This window comes from Pteropus medius, unplaced genomic scaffold, assembly GCF_902729225.1.
Source record: "Pteropus medius unplaced genomic scaffold, Ma_sr-lr_union100, whole genome shotgun sequence".
NCBI classification, from domain to species: domain Eukaryota; kingdom Metazoa; phylum Chordata; class Mammalia; order Chiroptera; family Pteropodidae; genus Pteropus; species Pteropus medius.
In genome coordinates, this window is record NW_024340698.1 from 1849469 (window position 1) to 1865461 (window position 15993).

Consider the following 15993-nt stretch of genomic DNA (forward strand, 5'->3'; position numbering starts at 1 on the left):
ACTCAGGACATTAATCCATTTTGAGTTAATTTTGGTGTGTGGTGATAGAAAACAGTCTACTTTCATTTGTTTGCAGGTGACTTTCCAGTTTTCCCAGCACTATTTATTGAAGAGGCTTTCCTTTCTCCACTGTATGTTTTTGGCTTTTTGTTGTTGAAAATTATTTGCCCATATAAACATGGGTTTACTTCTGGACTCTCGATTCTGTTCCACTAGTCCTTGTGTCTGTTTTTCTGCCAATATCATGCAGTTTTAATTATTGTCACTTTGTAGTATAGTTTGTTTATTTGTTAGTTTATTTTTTTAGGCAAGGCAATCTTTCTTTGACCTAACAGACTGCAAGGACCTTGTCAGCTTACGATCCCTTATTTTTTTTATTTTTTATGTCTACAGCACCTAGTCTTCTTAGGTGATCTCTTATCCAAGTACTAATCAAGCCCAAACCTGCTTAGCTTCTGAGATCAGATGGGATTGGGTTTGTTCAGAGTACCATGGCCATAGACTATAGTACACTTTAAAGTTGGGTAGAGTGATGCCTCTAGCCTCGATTTTTCTCATGATGACTGGCTATTTGGGGTCTTTTGTGCTTCCACACAAATCTGACGATTTTTTGTTCTATTTCTTTAAAAAATGCTGATGGGATTTGGATGGAGATTGCATTAAATCTGTATAATGCTTTACGTAGTAAGGTCATTTTAACTATGTTGATTCTTCCAATCCAAGAAAACAAAATATCTTTTTTTCAATTTCTTTGTATCTTCTTTGATATCTTTTAATAAGGTCTTATAGTTTTCATTATATAGATCATTCACATGTTTCATTAGATTTATTCTTAGGTATTTTATTCTTTTTGTTGCAATTGCAAACGGAATTATTTTTTCCACTTCTTTTTTTGACACTTCATTATTAGAATATAGGAATGCTATGGATTTTTGAACATTGATTTTGTATCCAGAAACTTTACTGTATTTGCTTATTGTTTCTAGTAGTGTTCTTGTAGAGTCTTTAGGGTTTTCTATATAGAAAATCATGTCATCCGCAAATAGTGACAGTTTGACTTCTTTGTTTCCTATTTGGATGCCTTTTATATCTTTCTCTTGTCTGACTGCACTTGCTGGGACCTCCAGTGTTATATTGAATAACAGTGGTGATAGTGGACAGTCTTGCTTTGTTCTTGATCTTAGAGGGAAAATTTTTAGTTTTTCACCATTCAATATAATGTTGGCTGAGGGCTTATCATATATGGCCCTTCTTATATTAAGGTATTTTCCTTCTATACCGATTTTGTTAAGTGTTTTGATCGTAAATGGGTGCTGTATCCTGTCGAAGGCTTTTTCTGCATCTATTGATATGATCACATGATTTTTACTTTTTAATTTGTTTATGTGCTGTATCACATTAATTGATTTGCGTATGTTGAACCATCCCTGTGCCTCTGGGATGAAGCCCACTTGATCATGGTGTACAATCTTTTTAATATGTTGCTTATGTTGCTGTATTCAGTTCGCTAGTATCTTATTTAGGATTTTTGCATCTGTGTTCATGAGAGATATTGGACTGTAGTTTTTTTTTGTGTTATCTTTACCAGGTTTTGGTATCAGAGTGATATTGGCCTCATAAAATGAGTTGGGAAGTATTGCCTCCTCTTCAATTTTTTGGAAGAATTTGAGGAGAATGGGTAGTAAATCTTCTTTGAATGTTTGGTAGAATTCACTGGTGAAGCCATCTGGTCCTGGACTTTTAATTTTGGTAGGTTTTTGATAATTGTTTCAATTTCTATACTGCTTAACGGTCTATTTAGATCTTCCAGTTCTTTTTGATTCAGTCTAGGAAGGTTATATTTGTCTAAGTACTGGTCCATTTCTTCTAGGTTTTATGATATATACTTTTTCATAGTATTCTTGTATAATCCCTTGTATTTCTGTGGTGTCTGTCATAATTACCTCTCTTTCATCCCTGATTTGTTTATTTGTGTCCTTTCTCTTTTCTTTAGTGAGTATAGCCAGGGGTTTATCCATTTTATTAACCTTCTCAAAGAATCAGCTCTTTGTTGCATTTATTTTTTCTTTTATTTTTTGTTTTTATTTTCATTTATTTCTGCTCTAATTTTGATAATTTCTTCCTTTCTGCTGACTTTAGGCTCTATTTGTTCTTCCTCTTCTAGTTTTTAAAGATGAAGCCTTAGGTTATTTATTTGGGCTTATAACTGTTTTTTGAGATAGGCCTAGAATTATATGAACTTTCCTCTTATCGCTTTTGCCATGTCCCAAAAGTTTTGATATGTTGTACTATCATTGTCAATTGTATCTGTGTATCTCTTGATCTTCTTTTTATTTCTTTTCTGACACAGTAGTTCTTCAGTACCATGTTGTTTAATCTCCATGTATTTGTGGTTCTTCCTGCTTTCTTTTTGCAGTTGATCTCTAGTTTCAAAGCATTATGATCAGAGAATATGGTTAGTATGATTTCAACCCTCTTATATTTGTTGAGGCTATCTCTGTGTCCCAGTATGTGGTCGATTCTTGAGAATGCCCCATGTGCACTAGAGAAGAATATATAAACGTTGTTTGGAGATGGAAGGCTCTGTAAACGTCAATTATGTCCAGCTGGTCTAATGTGTCATTTAAGGATGTTATTTCCTCACTGATTTTCTGTTTGAATGATCGGTCCACATATGACAGTGGGGGTATTTAGGTCCCCTACTACAATAGTGTTTTGGTCCATTTCTCCCTTTAATTCTGTTAGTAAATGCTTTATATATTTTCGGGCTCCCTGATTGAGAGCATAGATATTAATAAGTGTTATGTCTTCTTGGTGCATGATTCCCTTTATCATTATGAAGTGTCCCTCAGTATCTTTCTCTACATTTTTTATTTCAAAGTCTATTTCATCCAATATTTGTACCAATACTCTCGCTTTTCTCTGAATGCCATTTGCTTGAAATATCATTGTTCAGCCTTTCGCTTTGAGTCTCTATTTGTCTTTGGAGCTGAGATGTGTCTCCTGTAGGCAGAATAAGGTTGGGATTTGGTTTTTGATCCATTCTGCAACTCTATGCCTTTTTATTGGTGAGTTCAGTTCATTTATATTTAGGGTGATTATTGAAATATGAGGTCTTCTTATGGCCTCAAGCATTTATGTTAATTCTCCTGTGCAAACTGTATTTCACCATAATCAAGCAGCCAATAAGGGGAAGCTCTTTTTTTTTTTTTTTAAGAAAATTTTAAGCTAATAAATGCAGAAGGAATGAGAGAATTAAGCGGGGGAAATCACCATTTTGCAACCCTAAGCAAAACAATGGATCTAGGCAACAATCTTCAATAGCTGCCAAAACCATTTAGTGAATGATTAGTGAGAAAATCCTTTTTAAACAAGAAAAATAACTTCCCAGGCCCAATCTCCCCAATATCGTTTATAATGCTCATAGAATTGTTATATCAACTCTGGGGAAGGATAGCAGGAGAAAGGAAAATTACAGTTCTATACTGTGTTCTACGGTATCAACATTTCCAAATAAAATATAATATTTTCATTGATGAGTTATGGAAAGAATACTTATACTAAAGGAATGACTTTATTCTAGGCCTGGCCTAAATTATTCCCTGATTGAACTGTAATCCAATTTAAATATCTGAAATAAAATAAACTGTTTAGGAAGGATCCTACAGATAGAAATCTGAGACTCTGGACCGTTAAGGCAGGTCATCAATGGTACTGTTTGTGTGAGAACTCCTGGGACTTTGGAGCTGATCCTTGGATCCCATTTGTAACAAAGAGAACAACACTGCTGCGCCATAGCAGGCACACTAAGAGATTGAACAACAGCACCACGCTTGCCACTCCTGCAGCAAGGTACAATACTCAGGACCTTTCTCAGCAGGAAAGTAGGAACCAGTCTCTGGAGAAAGACTGGCATAACTGGAACTACATTCCACTGAGGCTGTAACAGGAGTTGTTGACATTCCCACGCCAGTTACTGCTACAAAAAATGACTCTAATTTCTTTTAAATTAGCAGATAAAAGATAAAACGAGGATGTCTGCAACCTAATACCTAGGAAATTAGAGAATATAATGCATTTAACTACTTTTCTTTGCATAAAAGGAAGGTCAATTGAATTTTCCAGCCATTTGCATCTATCAGAACATAGCCTCTAGCATGGGGTTGTATCGGTATCAGTCTAGCACAAATAAAATCACAGAAGGTCACCTAGGAAGCTCGACAACTGCTGATAATTTGGATAAAAGTGTATTTTCTATCTGAATTCAAACGCTTTTGTTATAAAGAGAAGAGAAGGCCCACAATTGGAGCTTATTTTTAACCCATCTAGAAGCATTAACAACTAAAAATTAAGGCGAAAGCAAGAGCACAAATGAGCAAGAGAGTAATGAGAATCAGTGATGAATCTGAGATGGCTCTCTTTAGTCTGCCCTTCTCCAGATTGAACATCGAAATTTCATGACCTATTCCTCATATGATGTTTTTCGAAACTTTTGAGTTTTGAATATCTCCTCCACAGATTTTTCTAGTGTGTCTTTAAGAAGGTGGTACTATAAACTCATCAAAATAGTCCAGATTTTGCCTGAAAAACACAGAGAAGACTAGCGTTGTTACTTCTGATGATCAAAACTACTTCTGGACATTATATAGCAAAGCACGGGGTAATGCGAGAGGGGAAAGCCGAGCATCGTACTAGGTGTTGTAGTACAAGAGCAAATGAGACAGACAAGGTCCATGCCTTAAAAGAGCTGACACGTTTAACAAAGAAGACAAACCAATACAAGAAATTAAACAATAATAAGAATGTAGGATAGTGATGAATACTACAAAGATAATAAACAGTAATGTGAAAGGACATCTTGGGTGGTCAAGAAAGGCAACTCTGAGAGAGTGACATTTGAGGTGAGACCTAAATGACAAGGAGTAGACCAAGAAACTATATGTAGAAGTGCTTCCTGGGCTGATAGAACAGCCAATGCGAAGGTCCTGAGAATGAATGAGCCTGACATGTTCGGGGGCAAAAAGATGAAAATGATAGACGATAAAGCCGAAGTCAACTGTAACTGAAAAATATTTAAAAATAAAATAAAAAATTAGTTAAAAAAATAAAGGTAGACAAGGGTCAGATCACACAGGGCCCTGTTAGAAATATTAATAAACTTGAATATCTAATTGAAATGGGAAGCTATAGCAGAGTCTTAAGTAGGTAAATTACATGATACGATTTATGAACAAAACTGAGGTTTCTCTGAAGAAGTAATTCTGTCTGTGGACTGCAATGTCAGCTCCTACCCAAGAGTTTCCAGCCTGCTGGTATGCCCTACAGATTTCAGACTTGTCAAGCTCATCTCCACAATTATTGAGCCAATTCCTTGATATTATTTGTGTGTGTGTGTGTGTGTGTGTGTGTGTATCACTCATCGCCATCTTACATTTTTATTATTTGTTTAATTTCTTGTATTGGTTTCATATATATGATATTTACATATCATATATGTGTCCATATTTAGATAGATACATAGAGGATATATATTTGATATCATAAATATATGTGTGTATGTATGGATATATATATCCATCCTACTGGTTTTATTTCTCTGCTAAAATCTTGACTTATACACTGAGTAAAGCATCAGTGCCCATGAGGAGACTGACGGTCTAAAATCAAGTCAAAAGAGATCAAACGGCAGAGTCACTCCAAGTCCAAAGACAAACCAATGTAGAAGGAATGAGTCAGAGATGTGATTCTGAGAATTCAGGGCAGAGACAGGGTGAGGACCAAGGCCTCACATGGGTCATTTGTAGTGAGAGAATCATGGGAGGAAGATAGGAATGGGATGTTATAGAAATAAAGCTAAAGCTTGCCATAATAAACTGCTTAGGGGTATCAGATGGATTCTAGACTGATCATCCACACAATATTCATAAAAAGATAGCTGAACTTTGGTGCTCTCACATAGAGGAAGCAGAACCCATGCCTAATCTCAGGTTTTGGGAGGATCTAAAGACCTACTGGCTCACTTTCTTCTAAGTGGCTGTGGAAGAGAGGCAGCCTGAAACTGCCTTGTGCATAATGAGAATGTCTAGATGAGTCAAGGACAAGGGCAAGGGCTAACAACCTTCTTATGTGCAATCTGCTTTTCATTCTCATTTTCACATTTTGGGATTACCCAATTTGTCTCCATAAAGGAAACTCTGGGAGGCAGCCACTTGGATTTAGGTCTCTGACTAGCATCCCAGAGGTCAGAGGTATACTGAGTTGTTGATCTACTATGGATGTAGATATTGCCATGTATGGTAGCTATAGCTGACAGTAGTGTCAGACACTGCTCTGTGAACTTCACACTGATTATCTTATTTAACCATCACAATAGCTCTATAAAAGAGGTAGTTTTTATACCCATTTTACAGATGAGTAAACTGAGACTCAGAGGTCAAGGTCAACAACTAGTAAGTGAGGGAAAAGGATTGGAATCCAAGAACTCTGATCAGAAAACCCCTCCTCTTTACTTTCTACTGCCTCCTCTATTTGATTCTTGTGATGTATGTCACCTCGAATTATCATTGATATTTGTCTGGCTTCCGTTAACTGATCTACAATATCCCTGAGGACAGGGATCTAGTCTCATTCACCCCTATACCCACAGGTCCTAAACAACCCTCTAGTCCCACCCCTTTATTCTCTTAGTCATCCCATTGGCTGGCTTGACTCTATGAAGTAATTATGATGTGTGCTGACCTCATATTAGCAGCCCCACTTTAGAATTCTGAAGGGAGCAGAGTATCTTAGTTCAAAGGATAGAGAAAGGGCAGATAACTGGACCACAGTTAAACTTTTCTTTTTGTCCGTGTGAAAAAAGGCTAAATATTTCAATAATGGGCAAAGTTTCAAAGGTCTTTCACCTTCTTATTTTTGTGTTTTTTGTGGAATGCCAACTTTATTTACACTTGTCTTATTCCGGTGAGTGAAAATTAACTGGGCAATTAATAGGCTTAAAAAGTAACAATGGCCACTGGGGAAGTAAAATTGTATCTTAGGGAATTATATTTCTCTGTTAAAAGTTTTCAAGATAGTAAATAGTCATGAATGTCTTGCAGCGCCAGTAAAATTCAATGGGTCACCAGCTGGACCAAATGAAAATAATGGAGCATATCAAGACAATGAATATTCATCAAAATATTCAGGTAAATCAATATAATATTCACATTCAGTAAGATTAGTTATTTCAAAAGAAAATATAGATGAGGGCTTCTTTCATATGCTATGTGATTCTGTCTTTGCCTCTGTATTGGTTATCATCACTGTTCATAATAATTAGATGAACATAGCTCAAAAATTAAATACTATAATATTCCATGTCTTTAAGATGAACATTCTCTTTAGGGACTGCTGCTCTCTTTCCTTCTTTCCTTCCTTCCTCCCTCCCTCCCTTTCTTCCTTTAGCTTGATACACACAAAATCCTTATTCCTAACCAGATCATATGAACATGGCTGTATGACTTTAATTGTAATTTCATTCACATGTCTTGCTGGTAGACAATATTAGTCCAGACATAGATAATTTGCAAGTGTACAGCTTTCTTTAAAGTCACTTGTCTTTTGTTTTTCTTTTTGTTTGAATACTAACGGGAATTCTGTTTATCTCAAAAAATAGGAATCAATACCTGACAATCTGTAGAGTTAGAAAGTGAATGTTAGAAAGCGAATATTTGTTGGACACATGTGGAATGCAAAATGATTCCATTTCTTACAAAATAAATAATATCTATATAATATAATAACATTTAACTAGTGTTGGTCTTGACCCCTCCCTGACACTGAGTTTCTTATCTTCTGATGAAGTGGTTTCCTAACTTGTACTACAACAATGCAGACCAGAACCCAAATGAAATCTGTTCTTACTGCTCCATATTAATGACAGCAAATATTTGATGTGAATAGTTCCTCATAATTTTGAAAATACAGTAAAATGATTCTACTGAACATGGAGTACATTATATTAATTTTACAACGTTTAACATTTGAGCTATATAGGGAAACCACATTTTAGGATGCTTGTATAATCCCAAGTAATTTCTTTATCTCCCTACATCTATCTCTATTCTGTCACCTCCCTCTGATCTCCTGCCACAGCCTAACTGGGAGCCCTTTCTGTAGTCATTCTATACAATTCTTGGGGCTTCACAAGAAGGTGAGGACCTTGGAGGGTGGATGAGGACCCACAGCCATTGTCAGGGACACTGTGCTGCATGACCGCAGAAGACACCAATGTGGCCACCATTAGCCTACACATTTGCACTTTTGTGCAAATTATAGAAAGGTACCCCCTCAGGACAGATTAATTGAAAAAAATTCCCCTCTGGGTTAACAAATTAATAAAACACCCCCTATTGTTGGACATATTAGAAATGAGAACTGACTCTGGGCTTACAGAGCCCTGCAGATCTGTGACATAGCATAAAGAACACAGGCTGATTTTTAGGCCTTACTGCCCACTCTCACCCACCAGGCACTTATGTGTAGCACACAGATTACATGGTTACACATAGCAGTCCTGTGGGCAACAATTCTGGCAGTTTTTTCTTCTGTCTTGACTTTCTCTCCTGGAACCTATAAGACCATTTGATTCAGAGTTCTATGAGCCGGAAGGCCACTGTTTCGTCTTGCAGCTCTCTCCCCTCCTGAAAGGTGTCCTTCTTTCTCTTTTGCATATAAGCTAAATGCCTACTATGAGGAAGCTATCCTCACTCATCCTCATCCATTGCAAACTCATGGGCTTATTTACTTTCTTAAAGCTCAAGTATTAATGTTTCATCACTTGCCTGCTCCAAAACCTTTGTCTTACCCAAGCACCAAGCACAGAACTTGAGTCCTGGCCCAGGGACCAGAAGCCCCAGGTTATGGTTCTTACTCTAACACTAACTTGTTTCTTGTGAACTTGGGTAAAACCTAAGACCTCTTCCGAAACCTTTTCTACCCCTAAGCTTCTGTGTTTCAGGGCTCTTGGTCCCAGTGTAGTCCTGGAGACAGAAAGTGGAATTGTTTGCCTCATAAGATTGGGAAGTAGTTCCTTGGGGAAAAAAAATTCTCCCATAACCTTTGACACTTAGTCATATGAAAAGATGCTTACTTCATGCATAATAAGATATATACAAATTAAAGGTACACAAAAATATGGGTTTTCAGCTATCATATTGAAAGAGAACAAAATGTTTGATAACATACAGTGTTGGCAAAGGAACAGGGAAACAGGTAAGCTCATACAACCAGTCTCTCCTTATCTGAGGGGGATACATTCCAAGACCCTCAGTAGATGCCTGAATATATACGATGTTTTTTCCTACACATACATACCTATGATAAAGTTTAATTTATAAGTTAGGCACAGTAAGATATTAACAATGATAACTAATAATAAAATAGAACAATTATAACAACATACTGTAATAAAAGTTATGTGAATGTGGTCTCTCTCTCTCTGATAACTGATCTGATAACAGAGACGACTACTAAGTGACTAAGAGGCAGAAGCATATACAGTAGAGATGCTGAACGAAGGGATGATTCATGTCCTGGGCAGGATGGAACAGGATGGTGTGAGATTTCATCACACTACTCAGAACGGCACACAATTTAAAACTGATGAATCGTTTATTTCTGGAAGTTTCCATTTAATATTTTTGGCCCATGGTTGACCACGGGTAACTGAAAAATAGACTATTCCATTTCCCCTGGTCCATTTACTGTCCCATTCTCCTAGAAAACTATCATGTGTATTTTCCTCTTCCGTCAAATCTCTAACATTTTCCAGCAGCCTCACACTTAGGTGATGGTCTTGCTGCTTCTACTGAGAAAAAACAAATGGTAAAAGAGAACTTCTGCAAGCTCCCACCACTACACGCCCCTTATTCCTGCACCTGTACTCATATTCTCTGCTTTCTCTCCTATTGTTGTAGATGAACTATCCATGTTAAGGCCAACCCCTTCACCTGTACACAAAATTCTATCCTCAACTCCAACTCAACGACATCACTCCTGTAATTATTTTCCTTTCCTGCATCATTACATTTGACCTCTCTACTGGATCATTCTCATTAGCATATAAGCATGCTGTCATTTCTCCCATCATCTCCCTCCCTCAATGCCCTCCAGCTATTGCTCTATTTACAGTAAATTTGCTGTCCCTTTACAGTAAAACTCCACAAAAGAGCTGCTAAAACTTGCCTCCAGTTCCTTTCCTCCACTTATCTCTCATACCCATTCTAACCAGGCTTACATCCTCACCAAAACTGATCCTGCCAATGTCTCCAGTTACTTTTACATTGCCACTTCATTGCCAATTCTCAGGCCTAATCTTACCTAAACTACTTTTCTTTTGTTTCCTAACATTTTATTATGGAAAATTTCAAATGTACAGAAAAATTCAAAGACTTATACATGGGTTCATCTTAAAAAAAAATTGTTAAAAAGACTCAGCCATCATCTAGATACTAAAACTAAGTATTTTACTATACTTGCTTTTCACAGCCCATGCCATTTTTATCATGCCACTGCCCCTTCTGTTGGTGGAATGAACCTCAGGGCATTTTTAAGCTCTAATAGGCTGAGCCAACTCATCTTGTACCAGTGAAGGGACAGAAACTGAGGGAAGGTAAAGGGTGAGGCTAGGGACAGTAAACTCATATTGTCAGATTTATTGTTCTTTTATTCAATTTATACCAATAATAATTTCTGTTTTTTTCCAGGAATAATGAAAAATGAGAGTGTTATCCAAGAGATAATAAACGAGAGAGATGATGAAATCGCATATGCTATACCCCAAAGATATATCAAATGGAATATAGGGAACATGGATTTATAAATTTGAACCCAAAATATCCTGTAATCCCTTTCATGCAGCACCATACAACGAGAAAATAAATGCATCATTTAATCAGAAAAGTATGACCACTCTTCTTTCAACCAAATAGACTGCAAGTGTTTTTCTAATTCAGAAATTCAGATTGTCTACAATGCAGGAAATAGGTGTTTCGAGTAAGGACAGGAAGCAAATGAAATAAGAGAACCAGGCATTCAGTGGAAATTTAATTTGTATTAATTTACACAGACTGTGCAATCAAGTCTCAGTTCTTTTTTATTTATTTAAAATGGATTTCTGATTTCTTTAGGCATATCTGATTTTCTCTTCCATTCCCAATTAACAAATATATCACTGATACACAAAGTTAAAACATGAGAATTTCTTTTCTTTTCATTTTAAGCAATGATTCCACATAGACCAGCTCTTGCTAAAGTAATTTTAATTGTGTATGTAGCTAACCATCTGCATTTCTTTGATAGGTAGAATGTCTATTTTTTGCACTGTGTAAGTGTATAATAAACAGCAAAAATTACCCATTAGACAAGTGATTGTATACTAAGGTGTTATTTAGTATTGACTAATGATGATGATAATAACATTAATCACTAACTTATTATAGTCAAATAAATATTTCAGATTAGTGGGGATGTCCTCCTGAGCTGCTTCATGATATCAATTGTTTAAAAATGAATCAGAACACAATACAACTAATAGAATAGAAAATATCATAGTGCATCACATGTATTAAATGATTTATGACACTTTTTTGTTACACACATATGCAGGGTTGTGATGTAAAATGAATTTCTTAAAATGAGTCACAGTCAAAATGTTTTGACAGCCATTGTTCCAGATTCTGGCTATTTTCCCAGTGACCTACCCAAAATGTAGTGTCATGAAATGTACATACGATTTTAGTTGAAGTCTTAAAAGAGCAGATTAGAAAAGGATGACCACTTTCTTTTTTCTCTAGATACTTATTCTTATCAGTCCAGCCTGTGATAATATTAGGAGGTTTTTAAAAATATAAGTCACACTGTTTGCATATATCAAAAAGCTTGTGGTCAGGTTCATGCTCTTTCAAGTGCTATTATCAAGTTGAAACTAGCATTAAACAAAATGAGCCATAATGTATCATCATATTACTAGCAGGAAGAGGTAGAACTCTGAGCAGAACCCACACATTCTGGTTCCTACATTCAAATATATCACAGCACAAATAATTTAAAGAAGTATAAACTTATTTGTTCTAAAATTAAATTTTAAAAAGGGAGTAAATTGCCATTGTAAGTATAGTTAATTTTTTATGTAGCAATTTTGGGACGACTTTGAAATAATCAAATGTAGGCAAAATGAGATAGAAAACAAAATTAAAAAACTTGTTATTGAGAAAAAAGTAAATGAAATGTTTGTTTCTGGGCTATCTAGCATGGTAATCTAGATATCTGGGTTATCTCAATCTACACTGATTTAATTTATGCAAATGTGCATTTTTGTTTATTTCAGTATACACAAATATCAAAACAAATATAGGACTTTCTGGTCAAGATGGCAGAGTAGGTAAATACTGTGCTTGACTCCTCTCACAACCACATCAAAATTACAACTAAACTACACAACAATCATCACTGAGAATTGCCTGAGGTCTAACTAAACAGAGATCTTACAACTAAGGACATACAGAAAAATCCATGTCGAGAACTGTAAGAGGGACAGAACCTGGAACAGGCTGGTCCCACAACCATGTGTGGTGGTTAAAATACAGGAGGGATATATCAGCTGTGGAGGTGTCCCTGAGGAGAGAGGGGGTCCAATCTCCACACCGGGGAGGCAGCCAAAATGAGGAGACAAAGACACATGTCTCAAATAAAAGAACAGAATAAAGCTCCAGAGAAAGAACTAAACAAAATAGAGACAAGCAATCTACCAAATGCAGAGTTCAAAACACTGGTTACAAGAATGCTCAATGAACTTAGGGGAAGAATAGATGATCTCAGTGAGAAATTTGACAAAAAGATAGAAAACATGAAAATGAAGGTAGAAAACATAAAAAAAAATCAGAAATAAAGAATACAATAAATGAAATAAAGAATACATTAGAGGGAATCAACAGTAGATTACACAAAGCAAAGGATCAAATAAGCAATTTGGAAGATAAGGTAGTAGAAAACATGCAACCCAAACAACAATAAGAAAAAAAGCATCCAAAAAAAGGATAATATAAGGAGCCTCTGGGACAAGAGTAATAATAGTCATATTATTGGGGTACCAGAAGAAGAAAAGAGAGCAAGGAATTGAAAACCTATTTCAAGAAATAATGATGGAAAACTTCTCTAACCTGGTGAAGGAAATAGACATGCAAGCCCAGGAAGTGGAGAGTATCAAACAAGATGAACCCAAAGAGGCCCACACCAAGACACATCATAAGTAAAATGCCAAGGGTTAAAGACAAAGAGAAAAATCTTAAAAGCAGCAAGAGAAAGGCAGTTAGTTATCTACGTGGGAGATCCCGAAAGAATGTCAGCTGATTTCTCAACAGAAACTTTGCAGACCAGAAGGGATTGGCAGGAAACATTCAAAGTGATGAAAAGTAAAGACCTAAAACCAAGATTACTCTACCTAGCAAAGCTATCATTTAGAATCGAAGGACAGATAAAGAGTTTCCCAGACAAAACAAAAGCTAAAGGAGTTCATCACCAACAAGTCAGTATTATAGGAAATGTTAAGGAGACATCTTAAATAAGGAAGAAGAGGAGGAGGAGGAAAATGAAAAATATGAATAATGAAATGGCAGTAACTACATATCTATCAACAATTCCTTCAAATGTAAATGGATCAAGTGCTCCAAATAAAAGATAGGGTGGCTGAATGGATAGGAAAACAAAACCCTTACACATGCTGCCTTCGAGAGACTCACTTCAGATTGAAACACACACATAGAGTTAAAGTAAGGGATGGAAACAGGTGTTTTGATGAAAATAGGAACAACAACAACAAAAAAGCTGAAGTAGCAATACTGATACCAGACAAAATAGACTTTAAAACAAAGACTATAACAAGAGACAAAGTAATCTCACTTCTGGGTACTTATCTGAAGAAACCCAAAATACCACTTTGAAGGAACATGTGAATCCATATGCTCATGGCTTATTTATTTACAATAGCTGAGAGATGGAGGCAACCTGGGTGTCCATCAATGGATGAATAGATTAAGGATAGGTGGTACATATATACAATGGGATATTACTCAACCATAAAAAGGAATGAAATCTTGTCATCCGCAACAGCATGGAGGGACCCAGAGGTTATTGTGCTCAGTGGAGGAAGTCAGACAAAGACAAGTGCCATACGATTTCATTCACATGTATAATTTAAAGAACAGAAGAACAAGGAAAACAGAAAAAATCTCATATATATAAGAACATTTTGTTGGTTGTCAGATAGGAGGGGGAATTGGGGGGATGAGTGAAAAGGGGGAAGGGATTAAGAAGTACAAATTTGTAGTTACAAAATAGTGATGGAGATGTGAAGTGTAGCTTAAGGAATATAGTCAATAATACTGTAATAATTTAGTATGGTGCCAGATGGGTACTAAACTTTTCAGGGTCACTTCATAATTTATACAAATGTCTAATCATTCTGTTGTACACCTAAAACTAACATAATATTGTATGCCATCTGTAATTAAAAATTAAAATAATTTTAAACAGATAAATAAAATTAAAAGTATGCATATATAAAGTTTTTTAAAGTAATTCTCCAAAATTTAAATTGAAAAAAATATTCTCTGGATCATTCAGTGTTCAATTAAGAAACTGAGCTAAAGTTATTTCTCATAGTTTCCATACCTGGTTTACCAAATTTCTTGAGTATATTTAACAAAGTTTAAAACCGGGTAAAGTCTTCCCACCAACCAGCGTCCTTCTGGAATGCCCTTTCTCCTCTCGCTTCTGGCTCTTAGAACACAAATAAGCTAAGTCAAGAAATATTTTTTATACATTAGTCAAATAGCAATGAGAAGATTGGTATGATGGCAAATAATAAAAATTTCTCATGATCTATATCCGCATCAAAGAGAAAGAGCTGTTGGATGATCCATCGTGTGGGGTTATTAGAGCCACTCCTCTCTTAATTAGCACAGAAATTTGAGAACTGATGATAATGGGTTAAAGGTCCTTTTCTATCTCATTCCCCACTAACTCGCACTCACAAGAGACTCATGTGGATGGTTCTGCAACTTTCCAGTAAAATGGTCACATGACTAAGACATGATTGTTCCTGGTTAAAATTTATTCCCAAATTCATATATATTAATATGTCTAGTTGTCACGAACAGCTTTAGGAAAGACTTCAACTTAATTGGCTCTATCGAAATGTTAAAACACCAATATTAGTAGTGGAAGGAGATAGCTCAAAGGATAAAGATGTGTCTGCAGAAACTGAGGAAGTTACTAGAAAAGTCCTTTCTTTCAAGTGGTAAATCTACCAGTTTAATCTGTCAGATTCAAATTTACATGAAAGCTAAGTTAGCATTGATAATTCGATTTTCAACAGCAATGCTAAATAGGATTTAATGCAGTTAAAGATAATAAAAATTAATATCTAGGGTCAAACTTACAGAAATGGAGCATTTTTCTCCAAATTATACTGAGAGACAAACAGCTTATTGAGTTGCTTGCTTCATTTTGCAGGAAAATTCCAAGCATCAAAAACAGTTCTGTAACAAACTGTTTTCTAAGACAAAATATTTCCCATAAACAGCTATATTGGTGTCATTTTATTCCTGCTATTATAACACAGACAGGTACCTCTTCCACCCATGCCGACTGTCTCGATCTAATGAAAAAACTTGATCCAAGCCTTACTTATGTGTATCCTTGTGCAAAAAAATATTAGGGAAAACATTCACTCCAGTGAAACACTTTGATTTTAGAGGCATGCCTGTGATAAATAAAAATTCTACATATAGTAGCAATAAGAATGCAACACATATAATCATATAAACCTGATTTTGTAAAAGTTCTAAGATTTCTGGTTACCTGATTAAGAAAAATCTAAAACAAAAACATTTAGGTGGTAAAGTGCATTGTTAAGACACATTAACCAAGTCACATACAGGTAACCTCTGACAA

General features: G+C 35.8%; 1 pseudogene; it reads right to left on the bottom strand.

The window, feature by feature from the left end:
* Positions 1-384: 384 nt before the first annotated feature.
* Positions 385-503, bottom strand: LOC120613188 (uncharacterized; annotated as a pseudogene).
* Positions 504-15993: the final 15490 nt, after the last annotated feature.